We start from the raw sequence: 22,837 nt of genomic DNA, 5'->3' as shown, positions 1-22,837 counted from the left end.
ACGGCTTCTTTTCTCTCTCTCTCCTTCCCCATTATCTACTCATGTTTTCTCTGACTTGGCGCTTTCATGCATAAAACACTGTAATTGTGAGCTCAAGCTTAGTATACCAAATCTGTTTCTATGAAGCTCAGTTGGGAGGGTTTATAAGCCCTTTCTGAAAATCCAAATCTTGGGGCTTAGAATGTATTCATTCTGTCTGAAGAGAGTCATTTACCCCTTCTTCCCTTTTTGCTCTGTCATTAGCCTTCCTTCCTCTAAGCCCAGCCCTCCTCCCTATGTCCTGTTTCTCTTCACCACCTCTGCCCCCACTACTCTGCATACACAGAGATAGAAAAGGATGGCTGTATTAACGTGGCCGGCGTAATGTGTTATTTCTACCGGGCAAAAGTCAGGAGTGAGCAATCAGAGTCTAGCAGATCAGAGGACACACAGAGAGAAGACGGTGACGGACTCATATTTCTGGGCCATGGAAGTGGGAGATGGAGAGTAAGAGGCATAGCACAGCAGATAGGAGGCAGTTTCGGTTTGGATTTAGGTCAGGATTTAGGCATTTCACACAAATGGGAAAGGGAAGACATTCTAACAAAAAAAGATTCACTTAGATCAGGATTTGATGTTTTGGGTTGAGAATCAAAGGAGTAGAACTGTAGTGGCTGCCTGAAGGGATAAAGGGAGAAGGAAATAAAAGCACTTTACTAACTCCTGCCACTGAAATGTGGTATTACCGTTTTTCCCCATTTATCTCCTGTTTACTTCCTCTCAGGGGAACCTCTTGCGTTGCCTCTTATCCAATGATTGTCAACTTCTTGAGGCTGGAAGTGTCACGTCAATCAGAAATAAATGGGGGTGGATGAAAGAAGAATTTGAAGCAGAGTTGTCTTAAGCTTTACTTAAGCCAGACAATGTCCGAATCTCTATGATTTTTTTTTTTTCCAGAAGAGGAAATCTCAGCAATAAGTGGAAAAGGTACAGCAGTATTAAACAGGAAGGTTTCTTGTCATCTTTTCTAATGAGTTTCTTTGATCTCTGGCTATACTCTTCCCTGCTAAAACCTGCTACTCTGAAGGAACATGAGCTTTTGCCTTTATCTCCTTGTCCCATGGGTTCAGGGCCTGCAGTGGATGGAGCTAACTTCATTTCTTTCTTCTCAATGCTAGGGACGATTTCTATTAAGTACTTCTTATGAAGTCTTACGCCCTGATGGATACCATGTATTTTCAGAAGTCGTCTGGAAACATAATTCCATATCCTACTGATGTTGCTGATACAAACAGAAGGCAGCTAGATACTAGGTAGAAGAGGGCCATTCCCCAGCAAAGCCTCAAGCATGGAAACCCACGGCCCTAAATGGGAACAAGCATTCCTGTTTCTGCACCCAAATGTTGCCTTTTGGCCTGCCATGCCCCTCTATCCCGTCCCCATATAAACTCCAAACGCCAGGCTCCACGAACAGAAGAGCAGAGGAACAGAAGAGTGGCAAGGCCAAGAAGGAGAGAAGAGAAGAAGCATCTGAACATCAAGAGGAGTTCAGCTGGGGGCAGTCGGAGAGGAGATCAGCTGCAGGATTGCTGAACTCCAGGTGAAGATCATCTTCCCACTCCATCCCCTTTCATCCCGCTGAGAGCCCCCTCCATCTGGCTATAAAATCCCCCGCATTTACCATCCTTCAATTTGTCTGTGTGACCTGACTCTTCCTAGATGCCAGACAAGAACCCCGGTACCAAGATGGCACTGAGCTGGTTAACGTTGAAGCCGTCTGCGGATGCCAGAGCTAAAAGGAGCACTGTAACATGCCCGTCGAGGTTTCAGGAGTTGCAGGTACTCTCCCCAGATGCTACTGTGGGGCTGGAGCCCAAAAGTGCTCATCCTGGCTCCTGCGCCTGCCTGTCTGAATGGTCTCCCTCCTGGAAGGGTTCTGAGCATGTGGTGGCCAAACAGACAAGCCACACCCCTCCCGCACTTCCTGTGAGGGGGTCAGGGAACTCTCCGGTCTCATTGCTTCCTGTTCAGAAGATCTTCCATATGTAATTTGAATTCTCCATATTTGGAGTAAGCGCAGATCATCTTAATTTTGCTTTTGCTCTAGAATATCTTCTGTTTCCTATTTATGTGAGGAAACTTTACAGAGGAAGGGCCACATTCTAGACCTAAAGTATCTCCTAGCTGGTATGCCACAGTGGCTCATTTTCAAGGACCTGAATTACAGATAGGAAAAATATTGCCTATTACACCTCTCTCATAAAATCTTAGCATACCCTGCCTGGCCCTGTCTTTGTGGGAACGCAGCAGCTCATATGAATATCATTAGAAAAATAATAAACTGTCCCTACATCCATTTCACTCTCATGGCATTAAGCAAGATCAGGTCTTGATTATAAGGCACTGGGGCTTTTGTTCAAGAAGCAAAGTAAATAAGTGGCCCTTTCAAGGAAAAAGAGGAATACAGTAGTACTCAGTGATATCACGGTTTCTGAGGGCAGCCTGTGTTCAAAAGTAAAGGTGGACTTTGAGGAAAAAATGATGCAATGAATGTGTGAATAAAAGTCGTCAGAAATTTGATCTAAGGTTTCAGATAGTAAATCAAAATAATTTATTTTAGTTTCTACATGATCTCTCTCTCTCTCTCTCTCTCTTCTGTTGGAATTAGATACTTAGATTTCGTTAGTTATTTTATTTTGTTTACTCTGTGGCCTTTCCCTGTAGCAGGAACACTGAAGCTATTCAAAGGAGAAAAAGCCAAATAAATCAAATTCCTCAAGTCACAGCTTAGAGACACTTGCTGGTTCCTGTAGATCCTGAATCTCCAGAAAGATCTGGGATAATTTAAATGTGAGAGTAAGAGAGATTTAGAACTTTGTAACCATAAAACTTATATTTGACTGAAGATATGGGCCAGTGGATACAACTTCCTGAGGAATATAAATATGTCAAATATGCAAAAGAATATTTGATCACCCATGACTGGGGGAAAGCTACTAAGTGACTCTGTCAGGCCATACTGTTGACTTCAAAAAGGAGGAGGCTGGAAATATGAAAGACACCTTTAGAATTAAGTGAGAGTCGAGAAAATACAACAAGAGAGGAACGTATTCTCATCCACTGACTTCCATAGCACACAGACTTGGGAGTCAAAGGGTTGAGGGCTGTGTGACCTTCTCGTAGTTGTTAACTGTTCTGAGCCTTCGCTAACATGATTGAGAATGAAAATCGTCATTGACTGGTTTCAGTGTATTGTTGGTGACCCAAAGCAGCAGAGTTCTGGGTGTTCACAGGCTGCTAGATGTGCCCAAGTGGGAGCGTGCTGGAAGTTAGAAAGCTGATGAAACATTTTAATCTGAGCTTTGTGCCCTGAATGAGCTCTGTGTTCCTCCTGGTAGCGTACTTTACCTTAGGAATCAAAGTAGAGCTTTGAACCATTTTCTTTATAAACTGTTCTCCTAACCCCCATCCCCTGCCATTCCCACACACACTGAGGCTAGCATCCTTTGGCCCACTGTGCCTTTCCCAGGCTTCAGGAGCCCAAGAGACACTAAAACCTGGATTTGTTGGAGTCGTCTATCCTGCAATTTCCCCAAACGTATACTGAATAAAGAACTCTAAAACTAGTTTTCATGGGCTATTTGTTCTGTCTTCCCCCAATCTCTTTACACTTAAACTATGGCTGAAGTCAGCTCCAAAGCACTTAATGATTTTGCTATTTCGTATGCTATGTTTCTATTGACTTTAAAACTAATCTGATCATTCAAAAAGCTGCCAAACCCAGCCCCGAGGAATAAAGAAATAAGAGGCAACCTTTAAATAGGGGAGGGTTGGGCATCCATGGCTGCCGGCTAAGAGAGCACTTCCCCCAGGTGTGACTATATTAAAGCCGTATTTCACTTTAATGGGGAAAGACTGGAGGGGAATTGGGAGAAGGTGACCCCTCCTGACGCATGGGACTCCATTTGGGCTAATAAAAGACCACTTAGCTATGAGGGCGCATTACAATTAAATTGTCTCTAAACAGTTGCTTGCTTGGTAAACTTAAGAGTGGAACAGCTGGGGCATATGTAGGTTGGGAGACTGAGGTCTGTCCCTGCTCTGGAGCCAGCAGTGGATTTCAGGGGCCCTTGTAAATCTAACTGCACAGGAGGTGCTGTTGAATGTCCTTATAGTCCTTTTCTCTCAGCAGAGGACTCCCAGCCAAGTACCAAATCTGCCCCAAACCTAATATAAACTTTTTCCTTTCTCATGCTACCTTATTCTAGTTTGGTTTCAAGGTAATATTACCCTTGTTAAATGATTTGGGGATAATTCTCTCCTTTTCTATTTCCTGATACAATTTATAAAATAGAGGCTATTTATTACTGGATAGTTAAATTGAACTTGCTATAAAACCTTAACGCAGTGACTTTGCTTATAGACTTCTATTTTTAATGTAAAATCGGAAAAGGTTTGATATCTGTGTATATTTGTGAGGCCATGACCATCATTAAGATAGTGAAAGCATCTGTAATCTCCCCAAATTTGCTCTTGTCCATTTGTAATTTATCTTTCTGGCTTCCCAAATCTCTACCTTAACCTAGGCCCCAGAGAACCATTAATCTATTTTCTGTTATCATAGTTTGAATTTCAATTATACATGCATTATAGACTTTATATTTTTATTTGTCTATTTAAACAACCAATTATCTTTTAAAAATCTTAAAGTAATAAACAATTGAATATATTTACCTATGTAATTAGGATTAAATAGTATTTTATTTCTTTGGTTTATCCACGTATCCATATGCTATCATTTTTCATCTGCCTTAAGGACTTTTTGTAACATTTCTTGTAGTTTAGGTCTTTTAGTGATGCATTATTTTAACTTGTAATGATACATTACATTACAATGATACAGTACATTGTATCATCTTTAAAGATATTTTTTCTAGACACAACATTCTAGGTTTAGAGTGTTTTATTTCAGGACTTAAAGGATGTTGCTATACTGTCTCTGTGCTTGCATTGTTTCAGACGGTAAATCTGCTGTCAACCTTACGTTTTATGTAACGTTCCTTTTTCTTCAGGCTCCTTTTAAGATTTTCTCTTTATCACTAGTATTAATCAATTAGATTATGATCAGTCTTGGTGTAGTTTTCTAAATAATCCTTGTGCTTGAGATTGATTATGCTTCTTAGATTTGTGGATTTGTAGTTTTCCTCAAAATTTGAAATGTTATGACTGTTATTTTTAAAATATTTTTTTTCTGTCACTACCTTTCTTTTTCAGGAATTTAAGATACATGTGTTAGCTTACTTGAAACTGTTTCAGAGCTCAGTGATGCTTTTTTCATCTTAGAAATTATTTTTTCTTTTATGTGAATCACTTGGATATTTATAATGTCTTCAAGATTACTTATCTTGATATTTAATCTGTGTTAATCTCTTTCAGTGTATTTTTTAATTGATACATAATATTTTTACATATTTGCTGTTCCCTTTTCCCTGCATCCTCGCCAGCATCTGTTGTTTTTAGTCTTTTTAATAGCCATTCTAACTGAGGTAGGATGATATCTCCTTGTGGTTTTGATTTACATTTCCCTGACGATTAGTGATGTTGAGCATTTTTTTCATATACCTGTTGGCCATTTGTATGTCTTTTTTTGGAAAATGTCTATTTGGGACATTTGCCCACTTTTTAACGAGATTATTGATTTTATTTGTTTATTTATTACTGTTGAGTTATTTTAATCCCTTGTCAGATGAATAATTTGCAAATATTTTCTCCTACTCAATACATTGTCTATTCACTTGCTGATTATTTTCTTTGCTGTGCAGAAGCTTCTTAGTTTAAAATAGTCTTATCTTTTAATTTTTTTTTTTCTTGCCTATGCTTTTGAGGTCTTAGTCATAAAATATTTGCCTAGATAAATGTCCTGAAGTGTTTCCTCTATGTTTTCTTCCAGTTTTATAATTTCGGATCTTACATTTGTCTTTAATCCACTTTGAGTTGATTGCTGTATATGGTGAGAGATAGTAATCCAGTTTCATTCTTCTGCAGATGAATATCCAATTTTCCTGGCACCATTTACTGAAGACGGTTTTTTCTTCAATGTATGTTCTTGGTGAGTTTGTCAAAAGTTATTTGACTGTGAGTAAATATGTGGATTTATTTATGGGTTCTCTATTCTGTTCCATTGGTCTATGTGTCTGTTTTTGTATCAGTACCATGTTGACACAAACTATGCAAAGTTACTATAGTTTTGTGATACATTTTGAAGTCAGGTAGTGTGATATCTCCAGTTTTGTTATTTTTGCTTAGGATTGCTTTGGGCATTGAGAATCTTTTTTGGTTTGATGCAAATTTTAGGATTTTTTTTCTGGTTCGTGAGAAATGACATTGGTATTTTGATAGGGATTACATTAAATCCATGGATTGCTTTGGTTAGTTTGGTTATTTTAACAATATTAATTCTTCTGATCCATAAGCATGGAATGTCTTTCCATTTGTGTGTGTCCTATCCAATTTTTTAAATTAGTATTTTGTAGTTTTCCTTGCAGAGATTTTTCACCTCTTTGGTTAAATTTATTACTGTTTGTTGTTTTTTGGCAGCTACTGTAAATGGCACTGCGTTCCTGGTTTCCTTCTCAGATAGTTCATTATTGGTATAACGGAAACGCTACTGATTTTTGTATGTTGATTTTGTATCCTATAACTTTAATGAATTTGTTTATCAGGTCTAAGTGTGTTTTGGTGGAGTCTTTAGTTTTTTTTTTTTAGATATAAGATCTTGTCATCCAGAAGGAGGGACAATTCAACTACCCCTTTTCTAATTTGGATACCTTTTATTTCTTAGATTGCCTAATTGCTCTGGCTAGTATTTCCAGTACTATGTAGAATAGTAGTAGTGAAAATGGGAATTCTTTTCTTGTTCTAGTTCTTAGAGGAAAGGCTTTCAGCTTTTCCCCATTCAGTATGATGTTAGCTGTGGTTCTGTCATATCTGGTCTTTGCTATGTTGGGGTTGATAAAATTCAACATCAATTCATGATAAAAAACCTTTAACAAACTAGACATAGAAAGAACATACTTCATTCAGGTATTTTTATTCTCCAACATTGCAGTTTTAATCTCTAGACGTATGATTTCATTTTTATTTATCTCAGGTGTCTATTACCTTTATGAACATTTGAAGCACAGTTATCCGGTAATTCTAACATCTATGTCAATTTTCTTTATTAGGTTTGATTGATTGATTTTTTTCCTTATTCAGGTCGTATTTACTTGCTTCTCTTGTTGTGTGTTATCTTGAATTGGATTCCAGATCTTATACATTTTACATGGTTGGATGCTGGATATTTTCTTTAAATATTTCTGAACTTCATCTTGAGACTTGAGATACCTGTGAACAGTTTGATCCTTTTATTGCTTGCTTTGGAGATTTGTTGGGTAGGAAAAGAACAGCATTTAGTCTAGGCCTAGTTATGTTCCACTGTTGAGGTAAGACTTTCTGAGACCTTTACCTAATGCCCTATAAATTATAAGGTTTTCTCTCTGTCTGGAGCAATCCAGGCAGTGTTCCCATACAGTGGGAATGTGAGCTACTATTTCTTCTCATCATTTTGGATGCTCTTTCTCCTGTCTCATGTAATTTCCTCATACACATATACTGATGAGTACTCTTTTGAATAATCAAGGATACTTTTCTGCTTGTCTCTAGTTTTCTCTCTGTGTGGCTCCCTCCTCTCTGGTATTCTGTTCTGGGAAGTCCAGTCATATTGATAATCCCAGATTTTCAGTTCTGTCTTCTCAACTTAGAATTTTTTCAGTCTTCATCTGGATTGCCTCTTCCTAAATTAAATCCTGGACACACTCTATAAAGAGTAAGGTAGGAAGGTCTTAGGCCTCAGCTCATTGCTTTCCTAGATCTCTCTGACAGATCATAATCTTTTGTTGCCTGATATTCAATTGTTCCAGGTATTTTGTCTGTTTTCTTTTTGTTTGTTTGCTTCAGGTGGCTAGGCAAAAATGACTTCTGTTACTTTTTCTTAGTGGAAAGTAGAATCTACATGGATTCCTTTTCTCTAATGGCTAATGAGTATATTTTGTTTTGTCTGTTAAATTTTTTCTTGAGGAGTTTTAAAATAATTTTTTAGTAAAAGTTTCATTACATTTAAGTTTTCAAATTTATTACACACTAACGTTCTTTATATTGTCTTTTAATTTTTAAAAACGCATGTCATCTGCAATTGTATCAAAAATTTTTTTTTATTATTATACTTTAAGTTCTAGGGTACATGTGCACAACGTGCAGGTTCGTTACATATGTATACATGTGCCATGTTGGTGTGCTGCACCCATCAACTTGTCAGCACCCATCAACTCATCATTTACATCAGGTATAACTCCCAATGCCATCCCTCCCCGCTCCCTGCTCCCCACAACAGGCCCCGGTGTGTGATGTTCCCCTTCCTGTGTCCAAGTGATCTCATTGTTCAATTCCCACCCATGAGTGAGAACATGTGGTGTTTGGTTTTCTGTTCTTGCAATAGTTTGCTGAGAATGATGGTTTCCAGCTGCATCCATGTCCCTACAAAGGACACGAACTCATCCTTTTTTATGGCTGCATAGTATTCCATGGTGTATATGTGCCACATTTTCTTAATCTAGTCTGTCACTGATGGACATTTGGGTTGATTCCAAGTCTTTGCTATTGTGAATAGTGCATTTTTACTCTTAGATTAATTACTTGAAAGTTCCATTTTGCATTGAACAATCCTGTCAACATTTTATGTATTTCATTTTCCTACTAATCTTTTCTGTTGTTTTTGATGGTTTGTTTTGTTTAATGTTTCATTAATGTATTCTTTCATGTTTATTATTTTCTTCTTTCTATTTTTCTTGGAATTAGTCAAATTTTCTAAACTATAGAAGTAACATTTTTAAGAAATACTTTTTACTTCCTAAAATAGACACTTAAGACCATACGTTTCATTTTAAGAACTTTAGCACTGCTTTTATTACAATTCATTTGAAACATGTTATCAATTCTCATATGATTTCTGTACTGACCCATGAATTACTTTAAAATATTTTAAAATAACACAAATACACAGAGTGAAGGTGAGAATGTAGTTGTCTACCTTTATTGGATTTGGTAGCTTTATTGTCTTATGATCTGAAAAAAATCTAAGCTTAAGGTTAAACATATTTTGTTGCATAGTTTTCTTAAATCTTATCAATTATTTGGTTGATTTAATCTGTTGATTACCAGTATAATTTTTTTCACTGTCTTCTTACCTCCCTTCTTTCTGATGAGAAGTTAATAGTTATTTGATCATCATTTTCTTCTTGTATGCAACGTGTTGTTTTTCTCTGACTGCTTTCAAAATATTGGTTTGTAGCACTTTGTGTGTGATATGTTGAGGTATGATCATCTTCATGTTTAGCTCCTTTGGGTGGCTGAATTTCTTCATTCTTTAAATTTCTGAATTGCTTCAAATTTGTAAACTTCAGTTGTTAATTCTTTGAAAAATATTTTTTTGCCATTCTGTATCCTCATTGTCTGAGATTTCAAATAATCATATTTTAGAACATTTAATATTGTCCCACAGGTCTCCGATACTTTCCCCGCTATTCTTTTCCTCTGGGTTCTTCAGATTGGATACTTTCTATTGATTCATCTTGATGTTCTTATGTTATTTTCATTACTTAGTTCAAACCGCCTCATAATTTTTTAGAATTTTTGGTATTGTATTTTTTATTTTTATAAATTTAAGGGGTACAAATGTAATTTTGGTCCATAGGTTTGTTGCGAAGTGATGAACTCAGACCTTTTTTTTTTTTTTTTGAGACGAAGTCTTGCCCTGTCTCCCAGGCTGGAGTGCAGTGGCACCATCTCGGCTCACTGCAAGCTCCGCCTCCTGGGTTCATGCCATTCTCCTGCCTTAGCCCCCCGAGTAGCTGGGACTATAGGCGCCCGCCACCACGCCTGGCTAATGTTTTGTATTTTTAGTAGAGATGGGGTTTCACCATGTTAGCCAGGATGGTCTTGATCTCCTGACCTCGTGATCCGCCCGCCTCGGCCTCCCACAGTGCTGGGATTACAGGCTTGAGCCACCGCACCCAGCCTGGAACTTTTAATGTATCTATCACCCAACTAACATACATTGTACCCATTAATTAATTTCTTTCATCCACCCTCCTCCAACCCCTCCACCTTTCCTAGCGTCTGTTGTCTGTTACTGCACATTCTGTTCATGTGTACACATTAGTTAGCTCCCACTTATAAGTGAAAACATGCAGTATTTGTCTTTCTGTTTCTAGTTGTTTTACTTAAGATAATGGCCTCTTGTTCCATCCATATTGCCACAAAAGACATAGTTTCATTCTTTTTTATGGCTAAATAGTAGTCTGCTGTGTATATGTATCACATTTTCTTTACCCAATTATCCATTGATGGACACTTAGGTTGATTCCATATCTTGGCTATTGTGAATGGTGCTGTAAGAAACATGCTAGTGATGGTATCTTTTTGATACAAGTATTTCTTTTCCTTCGGGTAGATACCCAGTAGTGGGATTGCTGGATTGAAGGGTAGTCCTATTTTTAGATATTTGAGAAATTTCCACAGTGTTTTCCATAGAGGTTGAAACAATTTACATATCCACCAATAGTTATACATGCTCCCTTTTCTCTGCATCTTTGCCAACATCTGTTATTTTTGTCTCTTTAATAACAATCATTCTGAGTTAGGATGATATCTCATTGTAGTTCTGATTTGCATTTTGCTGATGATTAGCAATGTTGAACATTTTTCATATATCTGTTGGACATTTGTATGTCTTCTTTTTAAAAATATCTATTCGTGTCCTTTGCCCACTTTTTAATAAAATTGTTTCTGGTTTTTGTTTGTTTCTTTTTGAGTTGTTTGAGTTCCTTGTAAATTCTGGATATTAGTCCCCGGTCAGATGCATAGTTTACAAATAGTTTATTTTATTGTGTAGGTTGCCTATTCACCTTGCTAATTATTACTTTTGCTATGCAGAAGCTTTTTAGTTAATGAAGCCCTATTTGTTTATTTTTGTTTCTGTTACTTGTGTGTTTGAAGTCCTAGTCATGAATTCTTTGCCGAGACCAAACTTGTTCAACCTGTAGCCCATGAGCCACATGCAGCCCAGGTCGGCTTTGAATGTGACCCAATACAAATTCTTAAACTTTGTTAAAACATTATGTTTCATTAGTATCTTTTATGAGGTCATCAGCTATTGTTAGTGTTATTATATTTTATGTGTGGCCCAAGACAATTCTTCTTCTCCCAGTGTGACCCAGGAAAGCCAAACGATTGTACACCCCTGGCCTACAACAATGTCTAGAACATTTTTTTCTAGGCTTTCTTTTAGTATTATTGTAGTTTCAGGTCTTACATTTAAGTATGTTATCCATCTTGAATTGATTATTGTATATAGTGAGAGATAGGGGTCCAGTTTCATTCTTCTGTATATAGATATCCAATTTTCCAATTTTCCCAGAATTATTTGTTGAGAAGGGTATCCTCTCCCCAGTGTATGTTCTTGTCTACTTTGTCAAAGATCAGTTGGCTATAGAGATATGGCTTAATTTCTGGTTTCTCTGTTTGGTTTCATTGATTTATGTGTCCAGTTTTACACCAGTACCATACTGTTTTGGTTACCATAGCCTTGTATTATAATTTGAAGTCAGGTAATGTGATACCTTCAGCTTTGTTCTTTTGCTTAGGATTTTATTGGCTATTTAGGCTCTTCTTTGGTTTCATATGAGTTTTAGGATTGTTTTTCTAATTCTGTAAAAAAGTAACGTTGATAGTTTGATAAAGATTGCATTGAATCTATAGATTGCTTTGAGCAGTATGGTCATTTGAATGATTTATGAACATGGAATGCTTTCTATTTTCTGTGCCATGTACAATTTCTTTCATCACTGTTTTGTAGTTTTGCTTGTAACGGTCTTTCACTTCCTTAATTAAATATATTCCTAGGTATTTAATTTTATTTTGTTTTATTTTTATAGCTATTGTAAATGATATTGCCTTCTAGATTTGCTTCTCAGCTTGATCATTTTTGGTGTGCAGAAACGCTACTAATTTTTGTCAGTTTATTTTGTATCCTGTGAATTCAATACATTCATTTATCGAATCTAAGAGGTGTTTTTGTGTGTGTGTGTGTGTGTGTGTGTGTGTGTGTGTGTGTGTGAAGTCTTTCCAGGGAAGAGCAAGTACAAAAGCTCTCAGGTGGGAACACAGGTGGAAGACCAGAGGAACAGCGAGGAGTCAAGAGCAGCTGAAGCAATTGCAAAGGGAAGAGTAGGACAGGAGGCACTGAGCAAGTTTTGGGGCCAGTCCTCTGGGGAGGCAGGAAGCATGAGGGATTTGAACAGAGACAGTTTAATATATAGAAATAGGGGATTAACAGGAGACTGGAGTGACAAGGGATGGACTAGTACAGGGAAAAGAGGGGCTAAAGAACACAGAAATAGTAGCTCCAGGGAGAAGTTACTGCCTGTAGGACTGAGACAGTGTACCTGTATTAGTTCATTTTCACATTGCTGATAAAGACATATGCAAGACTGGGCAATTTACAAAAGAAAGAGGTTTAATAGACTTGCCCCAAGTGGCTGGGGAGGCCTCACAATCATGGCAGAGGGTGAACGGCACATCACATGCGGCAGCAGATAAGAGAAGAGGGCTTGTGTGGGGAAACTCCTCTTTAAAAATCCATCGGATCTTGTGAAACTTATTCGCTATCATGAGAACAGCATGGTAAAGTCCTGCCCGCATGATTCAGTTAATTCCCACCGGGTACCTCCCACAAGTGGGAATTATGGGAGCTACAATTCAAGATGAAATTTGGGTGGGGACACAGCCAAACCATAGCAATACCCAAGGGAGGAACAAACCTGGAGATGGGCCTTCGTCCTAGGGCTGAGAGCTAGACCTCGTGGGTTTGCAGGATTTCCAGTGTTTCTTGATGCTCCTCTGTCTAATACATTTCTATGGTCAAGGTAAAAATGCAGTCTTCTACAGCAGGGTCTAAATAGCAAGCCCTGACCTGATTTGCCTGCATTCCAAATTGCAGCTGCATAGTTTACTCCTCTCATTTCTTAAGTGTCTTGCACAAGACAGTTAACCTCTCCGTACTTCTGTTACCTTATCTGTAAATAGGGATAATAATATTAAATCACATAGAATAACTGCTGTGAGAATTTATAAATTAATCTCTACAAAGCACTCAGAAGGATGTCGGGTGCCTAATCAGCATTCGTTCAGTGTAACTCTTATTAACATTATTGGACAGATTTCACATAATTTCTATGCCTCACAAAAATGAACAGATTTTTATGGTCATGATGATTAATTAGTTACGATAAATCTTTTGAGAAAAAATATCCTCCCCATTATGTTTTGATGCAGGGACAAGTTCAAGTTAATGCAGAGTTGATTGAAAACAGTCACTCCCTCCTCCAACCAATTAGTGGGAGTGAGTACAAGAGAGTCACATGTGACTATTCACCCACATGTGAATATTCCCCTAAATTTTTTGTGGGCATGGGCTGCTGGTTTCTGCTTGTACCCACTGGGTTAAAAAGAGGGGAAATGGAGTGAGATGGTATGGCTTGGTATCACTGGAGAAAAACTGGGGAATAATATCTATTTTAGAAAGAAGATAACTGCACAGTCATGAACCCTGGGTACAGCCCCTTAGAAGGAGTAAACACTGAACCCAAGTGCATTAGCCCTTCTCCATGCACTCCCAATCAGTGCTGCAAAAATAAACAGTTTATACATTCAATGTAACCCTAGAAGACCCCCCTCACCAATTATTTTATAAGTATTCCTCAGAAGATAAACACATTTCTCTTGCATTTCTGTCCCTGGCAGGCATTCTTCTGCTTTCAGCTATGGAAGTGGGATGGTAGCCTGCTTACCCCGGCACCCCAAGACCCAGAGCTATTTTGGGAAATAGGGTATCTATATATTTGCCACCCACTGGTGAAGCGTTTTATCTTCTTAAATTTCCGTCTCTCTAAAGCTCTCCTACCTCTCCGCCTGACTGAGTTTTTCCATCCTGGAGTATTTGAGCATGTTTGGTTGTCCATGGAGAGCACTGAGGTGGGTGGGGCCTAATGAAGCAGTGTCTGAAGTAATACTGGAACTTCTCTTCTGTTCTGCCCCATGGAAGTGATAAAATATCCGCCCTCTGTTGAATACATACTATGAGCCAGAGACTGGTGTCATTTGATTCAATTTGTATTAATGTCATGCCTGGTGAGTATTATTAACCCCTCTTTAAAAAGAGACAAGTGAGTCCAAGATTACACAGCAGGTCAATGAATAGCATGTCTCCGAAACTCCACCCACCTAATTCCAGTGCTGTCCTCTTTCTACTGTGACATGTTGATTTCCTATGAGGACAGGTAGCATGCATTTCATAATTCTCATGTGCTGGGTATGGTTCACAGAGATTAATGAGACCGATTGCCAACCATTGCAAGGAGCCAAACAGGTGGCATGGAATCAACAGGGAAGCTAAAGTTCATTTTATTAGGCAAATGACTCGAGGTCACATAGTTAGTAAAAGATAGATCTGAGGTTTGAACTCAGGTCTCTTTTCCAAAACACACTTGTTATATTGCTGCTTTGCTTTTTGAGTCAACGATCTTTTAACCCTGTCTGATCTCATCTTCTTCAAACTTACCGTGATCAATAGCTGTAGATCTGAGCACATTACTTTTTCCCCTATGAACCTAATTTTCCTACCTCACTGGGCAAATTTAATATGGTCTTGTTTCCCAACGTTTTTTCCTTTCATTATCTGGGAGGCTTTATTTTTTATTTTTTAACTTTGCTTCTTCTTAATTAAAAAAAGAGATTATATGGAAGTTTTTTCCTTTGAAGAACTCATTAAGCAACTATTTCTTCAAGGACATTTTGTCCTTTGTTAAGAGATTCTTTTAAAATATATGGAGTTTCAAAGTTCTTTAGACTTTGTGGTAAAGAACTAGATTCATTTTTATTAAGTCTTGGTTAAATATGAGTTCTGGGATAAGATACCAGAAGCTAAAACGGGTCCTGGGACTGAAAAAATATTTTGTTTTTCATCTGTACACCTTTGTACCCTTTACCCTCTGGATCATTTATAGGTTAAAGTGAGCAGGGTCTAAGAAGGGGATTGAGATTATTAATAGGTGAAATTATATCAGAAATTGTACCTGAGCTAGCTGGGAAATTGAGTGAATGAAAATAAAATGATATTATTTATAGAAACCTGACTTATAAGCTTTTTATTAGAGAGAAAGAGGCTTTCTTGAATTCAACTGAAGTTCCAACCGAAGGCTGAATAAAGGTTGTGAGGAGTCTCCTGAATAAAATATTGAGGCTTCAAATTTAATACCAACCTAAAATTAGGTTAAAACCTTTAGAGTTGACACTATGTAAAATTCTTTTTGTAGCAGCTTTACATGTAGGGTTTGTTGTGGAAGTAGTAAATCTAGTGGGTGATACTTTAAATGCCCAAATCCTTCTTCTCTCAAAACCTACTAACTTTGGGTGAGAATCAAGCCAATTACATTCTAGATCGATGTAAAACCAAATAAAAAATAGAGAAAGTTGATAATAATATTGGTTCTTGATGTCAACTCAGTGGTAACTCTACTTCTCAGTAAATAGGAACCCTTTCTTGAACTCTCTTGTAAAAGAGTCTGGGGCTGGAAAGAAAGCTCCTCATCTCCTTCCTCCACGAGTGGCACCTGACCACTTGTTTCACTTTCTTCACCCCCATTTTAGTGCTTGTCTCCCTCCCTCCCTAGACCATAACTCTAGCATTGCCCAGATGGAGCACATAACTTTTAATGTTGATCAAACTCTAACCACATGCTAGAGTTCTCTAAAGAATTTTTGGGGGATTAACTTATTAAAATCTCTTAAGACCCCTTTTGGGTAGCTAATATCATTATGTCTATTTCACACATGAGGAAATCATGACCCAGCTAGGTGAAGTAACTTGCCAAGGTCACACAATGATTAAGTGGATTTGAACAAGATTTGAACTTGAAAAATCAGATACCAGAGCCCAAATTCTAAACTACCAAGCTACAGTGCCTTAAATCGCTGTTGAATGAATGTCAGTAGTCTATATGAATCTATTACATATTGATTATTCTATACATTCTAGAATATAATTTTACATTAATTTTATATGCATCATTTTAACATGTTTGCATATATTTACATCATTCATACAATATCTACATACTATATATAGTTTATTATACATTAGGGTTACTAATATATACTGTCTTAATATTTATTGAATAAATGTGTATACATACATATATAACCTATAAGACATATGAATGTATAATTATTCCACAAATATTTGTCAGGGTGGAATATTACATATTGTTATATATAAGGTACATAATAAATGAAAGTTGCATTATTGATGTGGAATATATGAATATTAAATTAACATGAATACTTTTTGAGTGAATAATTTTCTCCTACTTGTACCTGTGACTCGTGTGTTCATCAAAAGGTTCAGGGGCATACAACATTCAGGTTGTTTTTGGAGAAGGGATGAAATAAAAGCATTTATATTCTCCATAATGACAAATAAACAACCTTTACTTCCCCAGTTCCTGAAAGAACAAATTCTTTTTATTATGGTAACTTCCTATCACTAGGGCTTTTTTTTTTATGATGACACAGCTTGTTTTCCAGGATCTTCTGGACTCTGAAGCTTTTTAAATTAATTCTTTCCACAACCTAGCAGTGACCTGTAAGATACAGGTAATGGCTTCATAACTATGATCAAATAGACTTCTCTCAAGAAGAAGCAGGATATTTAGCTGAGGATGTACCATTGCCTCTCTGTAGAAGGTCATCTGTATGCTCTGCTTGAAGGCTGAGCATACCACTAGTCTTCTCTACTAAAAGAAACCCACTGTGTATTATTCATCTTTTATTCTGACAATAAACTGAGAGACAAATAATGAAAATTAAATCCCCTACATTATTTTTCCAATGAGAAAAAAAAATCTACTGTTGTGATTAGACAATAAGCTGAAGCCAAAGACAGGAGTCTGGGAACGTCTACTCTGTTAATTCAGATTGTGGATGGAATTCAGGCAACATTCCCACATTGGAAATTGGGCAAGAGATGACCATCGGAACCAAGAATTAAGGAATTTAGAGTCCATAATTATATATTACCTCACCCAGGAACCAGTGTAGACAGATCCTCCATGAAAAAGCTCCAGCTTGCATATGGAAGGAGAGATATATATATATATATATATATGTGTGTGTGTGTGTGTGTGTGTGTTCCTTTGTTGGTCCAATGAAGTTGTTTGCATTCATGCTGTTGCTTTAAGACCCTAGCCTTTAGTGAGAGCCTCCATTTTCCCAGAACAGTTCAAATGAACATGGAATTGAAAACAGATGTGGGCTCCAGCATGTTATTGCACAAGGGCAAATGGGGCATAGGGAGGGAAAGGAGGGGGAGGTGGCAGGGACTGCGTGAAGGGACCTTCAGCAGCCCCAGGACTCTCATCACTCGAGGGGGTCTGAACTCTGAATTCCACCAGCCTGCACTCTGAAAATGAACTCTTAACAGAAAACAGATGGGAGTGGACCTGGAGTTGGGGGAGGGGAAATGGAGGGAGGCCTGAGGAGAAGAGTGTGGTGAGGAAGGCTACAGAGCAAGCAGAGTTGAGCAGTGTAGAGTGTGGGCTTGTTAACATTCTTGGTGTAAGGACTCTAAAGTGCTTGAGGAGGTGATGCGCGTTGGGGGCCACACATGCCTGGGACACCTACAGTCTCCTGCAGATAAAAATGCCTCTTGTTTTTGCTCTGCTGAAAAGCATCAATGACATTCAGAAGTTCCAAGAGCAGTGAGAATCCAGCCAGATTTTTTTCTTCGTTTTGCCTGGGAAACATCTCATCCAAACAGACCACTTGCTTTTGCAAATGCCAGTAGTCCTGATAAATCAAACTCACTGGAGTCAGCACAATCCTCATGTTACTTTCCATAAGGGCTCTGTCTGAGCCCAGGCATGCCAAGGTCCTCGGCAGCGGGGGAGGGAGGAGGGAGCAGGGCTGGAGCATCGTCTAGACAATAATACCTCCTAGGGCTTCCCATCCTGGGAGCAAGAGCTAATTCACTTCTGTCTCTTTGGACTGGCTTATCAGAGGTTTGACAGTTCCCAGACTTGAATGAACCTTTCCACTTTTTTTTTTTTTTTAAACAGCTTGAATCTCCCTGCTCAGTAAGTGAGAAGAAAAGGCAGATTGCTATAGGGCTGCGGTGAACCTAAGGAGAATGTCATTTTGGGGTTCTGCAGTGTTAGAGTTTGAGGGTGCTGCTTGCGAGTGGGGGTGGTATTTGGCCCTTGATGTACTTGTTTGGCAAGACAGCTTAAATGTTCTTGGACAGATGCACACTATGTAATGACAAAGCAGTGGTTCTCAATGGGAAAGTGGGATTGGAGAGGAGGATTTTGCCCCCTGGAGTTTGGCAATGTCCAAAGACATTTTTCGTTGTCATAACTGGAGAGAGGGTACTACTATCTTTTCATGGATAGAGGTCAGACGTGCTGCCAAATATTTTATAATCTACAAGATAACACCCCACAACAATGAACTAATTATCTGGCCAGAAATGTCAATCATGCTAATGTAGAGAAACTATATTATAAAATAATTTTTAAACCTTGTGATAGTTTGAGGACAAGGATGGTATAGATATATAAAATTCAAGGATTATTCTTGAATACTGTTTTAAGGACACAACTCTAAGATCCTACCCCACTAAAAAAATTCTTTATGATGATGATCATACAATAACAATAATAGCTATTAATTGTATTGTGCCAGGCACTATTTCAAGCACTTTATACATTAGTAAACTTGCTTTCACAACAAATTTATAAGATAGGATAGGTAAGATCATTTTCCTTTTCCTAAATTACAGAAGAAGAAACTGAGATACAGAGAGGTTTACAAATATACCTGAGCTCCCACAATTAGTAAGCGCAGGGCTGACTTTATGGGTGTTTAGCCCGTCCAATCACACGAGGCCCCATTCTCAGAAGGATTACATGTTTGGTCTAATGCTCCGCTGTTACTGTCTTGGAAGTTGTAATAATTTTATCTTTGAATTTGTGTTTTGTAATTGAAGCTCAATGTGACAGGAATGTGCGTGTGAGCAGAGGAAGTACGTGCAATATAGATGTCCACTGTTTTTTATTGCTCCAACCACACATAGTGTTGATGATGTTCCCTGAACACAGAACTCCAGTGGATCCCTAATGCATGTGAGGGCAGAGAGACTCAAAGCAAATACAAAGTAAGCATGGTGGATCTGGGACTAAGCATGGGCCCTGCAGCCCCATGAGGCCGCACTTTCTGTTCAAACCAGAACTTGCGCTGAACACAAAAAGAAGGCAGTGGCGTGTCTCTAAGGAATGCCCACACATTTTATCACACCCCTGCTTACTCACGTTATTTCCCTGTATTAGCCAACTACTTATGCTTGTAATGATGACATAGAAGGAAAGGGAAAGATAGGACGAGCCATAATTCCTTTTTCTTTTCGTCCTTCTTTACTTATCAGTAAGCCAAAGGTAGAGAGTGTTGGTAGAATGTGCACATATCGAGAAGTACAGTTGAGTTAGTTAAGTGCAGTTTCCACTGTTCTGAAAAGAAACAAAACACATGAATGTCTGAATTGTGGAAGACAAATTGTGTAATTTAAGTAATTCTGCACACAAGTTAAATGGTCTTAGATTTGCATTTAAACTGGTATGCACAATGTAAAGATGAATGGTAACATTTGTGCTAATAATTTACAATTTTAATTTTTTCTCGTAATGACACTTTACCCCTGATTTTTGGACAAGAGACCCTGCATTTTCATTTGGAATTGGGCCCTATAAATTATAGAGCTGGATCTGAGGAAGGGAGCCATGATTTGAATGTTGGCAGTGCAGACCTAGAATCAATGCTCGTATCCACAAGAATATCCATTTTCATTCTGGGATCCAATGTGATAAAAATGAGCTAGACTTTAAGAGAAATTTCTCCGTCTGTGACCAGACACCTTTCAGAGTACAACCATCACCCTTCTGTTGGAGGGGTGAGAGTAGGGTCAATTTTCTCCCAGTTGGAATTGTTGGTTTTTATGTGTGATGATTCTGCTGCAAGGACAACCTCCTGAGCAGCATGCTAAAACTGTCGAAAGCAGCAGCTGAACTGTTATGCGCTACCCTCCAATTTGTATGTTTCAGTATCACACTTTCTATTGGTCTAGAACTCTAGTTGGTCATAGTAGTACATTTAATTTACACATCCGTGTGATCCATGTGCCAGGCATTTTTACATATCTTATCTCAATTTAATCTTCTATACATTCTTAAAAGTTGACTTCTGAGTCGATAATGAGCAGAGGTCTCATAGAAGGCGATTGTGCAGCCATGATTGGAACCCACATTTGAATGATTTTCATGGCTCATTTAGTCCTGACTAGCCCTGCCTCATCTCCCCTCTGCTGTAAAGCTGTCCATGCTTAGCTATTTTCCATCAGGTTTTAGTTGAACATCTTTTGCAAGTTGAAATATTATTTAGAACATTTCCTTTGATTTTTAACAGACCCAGTAAAATTTGACATCTTTAGAAAGTTGAATTTTTAAAAGGCTTCTTAATTTACAGCATCTTTATTTAAAATCAAATCTACTGAAACAACTTAAAGAGCCCATCAGTTTTACTCAGTCACGTTTGCTGAAATAAGTATAAACAAAATGTTTTCCTCTGAAATACATGAGGGTTAAAAGTTTCTGGTAAAAGAATTCTCAAAGGGAACATTGCTTGGGGCCATTTTGATTGTGTTGGTGATACTACTGGTCTTATCTTAGATGAGAACTCATCTAAAATTGTTTAACTTTTGCTTTGAACTCTTTTTAAACTCCAAGCATAGGTTTTAAACGAGAAAGAGCTAAAGAAAGACAACTCTAAGCAAATTTGATCTTCGTCCACATTCGTACATGTCAGCATTGCTAAGATGATCACATTCATCTCATCAATGTTTACAGCCTTTGATCTAGCATGTAAAAGAATGGATACATTGGCGCACAGCCTCCCTAGGATCTATGATATGAATGTGTGTTTTACCTACAGACTCTGCTACGCAGAGGTCTGGTTCAGCATACTCGCCTCAAAACACAGGACACTAGAGCAATGGGAGGGAGGAGAATGGTAAAGATTGGTGGCACATTATACCCTTCAAAGGATACATTTCCGTCAACTCTTCAGGAAAAATCCCTGGAAACATATGAACATATGGCCTTTTAGTGTATGATGATTCCTGAAGCATAGATGTCTATGTGCACATCTTGTGTGCATGAGATCCCTTGATTTTAGTTTTGCTCCTTGCATTGGTTTATTTTTTTGCCAGCTTGTGCAAGTGAGACTAGCAGAGATGTTAGCATAGTCTAAGGAGTCATATGCTGCTGGGTTTAATTCTCAGCACCTCTACTTACTGTACTTACTACCTTTTTTCTTCTTTTTAAACTTGAGTACGGTTACCTTACCTCTCCAAAACTCACTTTCATCTATAAATGTAAATAAAAGCAATCTGTCTACACCATAAGGATGTTAAAAGACTACGTGGCAACAGTGTCAATCGACTGGCACACAGTAAGTGCTCAATAAGAGAATTCATGGTACTTATTATACTGAGGCCTTTCCATGCTGATAGCAAGAAAAATGGCATTTTCAGTTAATTTTTTCTTAAATGTGATGAACTATAATAAAATGTAACTTAACGTGCTGAAATCTACCCAATCTCTTCTGATACCAACACATTACAATACTGAAACACAATTGCCAAGATAGTATAACTTTTTTTTTCAACACTGTATTTTATTTTAAAATGACAAACATGCTTGGCCAGCTAAAACACATAATTGTGAGTTACTGGATTTATTTTTTCAGTGTAGGATTTCAGTTTATTGGGAAACTAGAAGTTGTTACATTAAAAGTAAATTCTACACAAACATATATGCAGTAATGTAGTTCTGTGATTTTTTTTCTTTTTCTTTTTTTGTGAGGGGGAAGGGGACAGGGTCTTGCCCTGTTACATGTGCTGGAGTGCAGTGGCATATTCACGGCTTGCTATAACTTCCACCTTCTGGACTCAAGCCATCCTCCCAGCCTCCTGAGTAGCTGGGACTACAGGCATAGGCCATCACGCCTGGCTAATTTTCATAGTTTTTTGTAGAGATGGGGGGTTTCACCATGTTGCCCAGGCTAACTCCAGAGCTCAAGTGATCCACCTGCCTTGGCCTTCCATAGTGCTGGGATTACAGGCATGAGCCACCACACTCAGCCAGTTTGCGGTATCTTGAACTCCTGAATTAGAGCTTGATTCATGAATATAAAGCATCCCAAATCTCTGCTTAGGGATCTTTGTAACTGACATTAACACGTAAATACTGACATTCACATTGAGGAGAGTTTTGCAGATAATCATTACTAATGTATATTTTGCCCTTTGATTTGAAATCAATAAGTTGGAAAAGCATTTGTATGTCTCACAGGGTAGTATCTATAACAGCATGGATTAACTCTTTGGTGTTAAAAAAAAGTATGGAACAGTTTTTATGAGTCCTTTTTTCCATTAAGTAATATTTACATCAGTGAAAACATCTGAATTCTCATCAGTCTGTTTAAATTTTATTATAATTAAGCACAACACATTTTCCCTTTTTTAACTGACGTATAATAATTATACACATTCACAAGGTACATAGTGATGTTTTCTAACGTATCATGTATAGTGATC

This window comes from Theropithecus gelada, chromosome 14 (genome assembly GCF_003255815.1).
Source record: "Theropithecus gelada isolate Dixy chromosome 14, Tgel_1.0, whole genome shotgun sequence".
Lineage (NCBI taxonomy): Eukaryota > Metazoa > Chordata > Mammalia > Primates > Cercopithecidae > Theropithecus > Theropithecus gelada.
The sequence above is the reverse complement of the archived record's forward strand: the minus strand, read 5'-3'. Positions refer to the sequence as shown.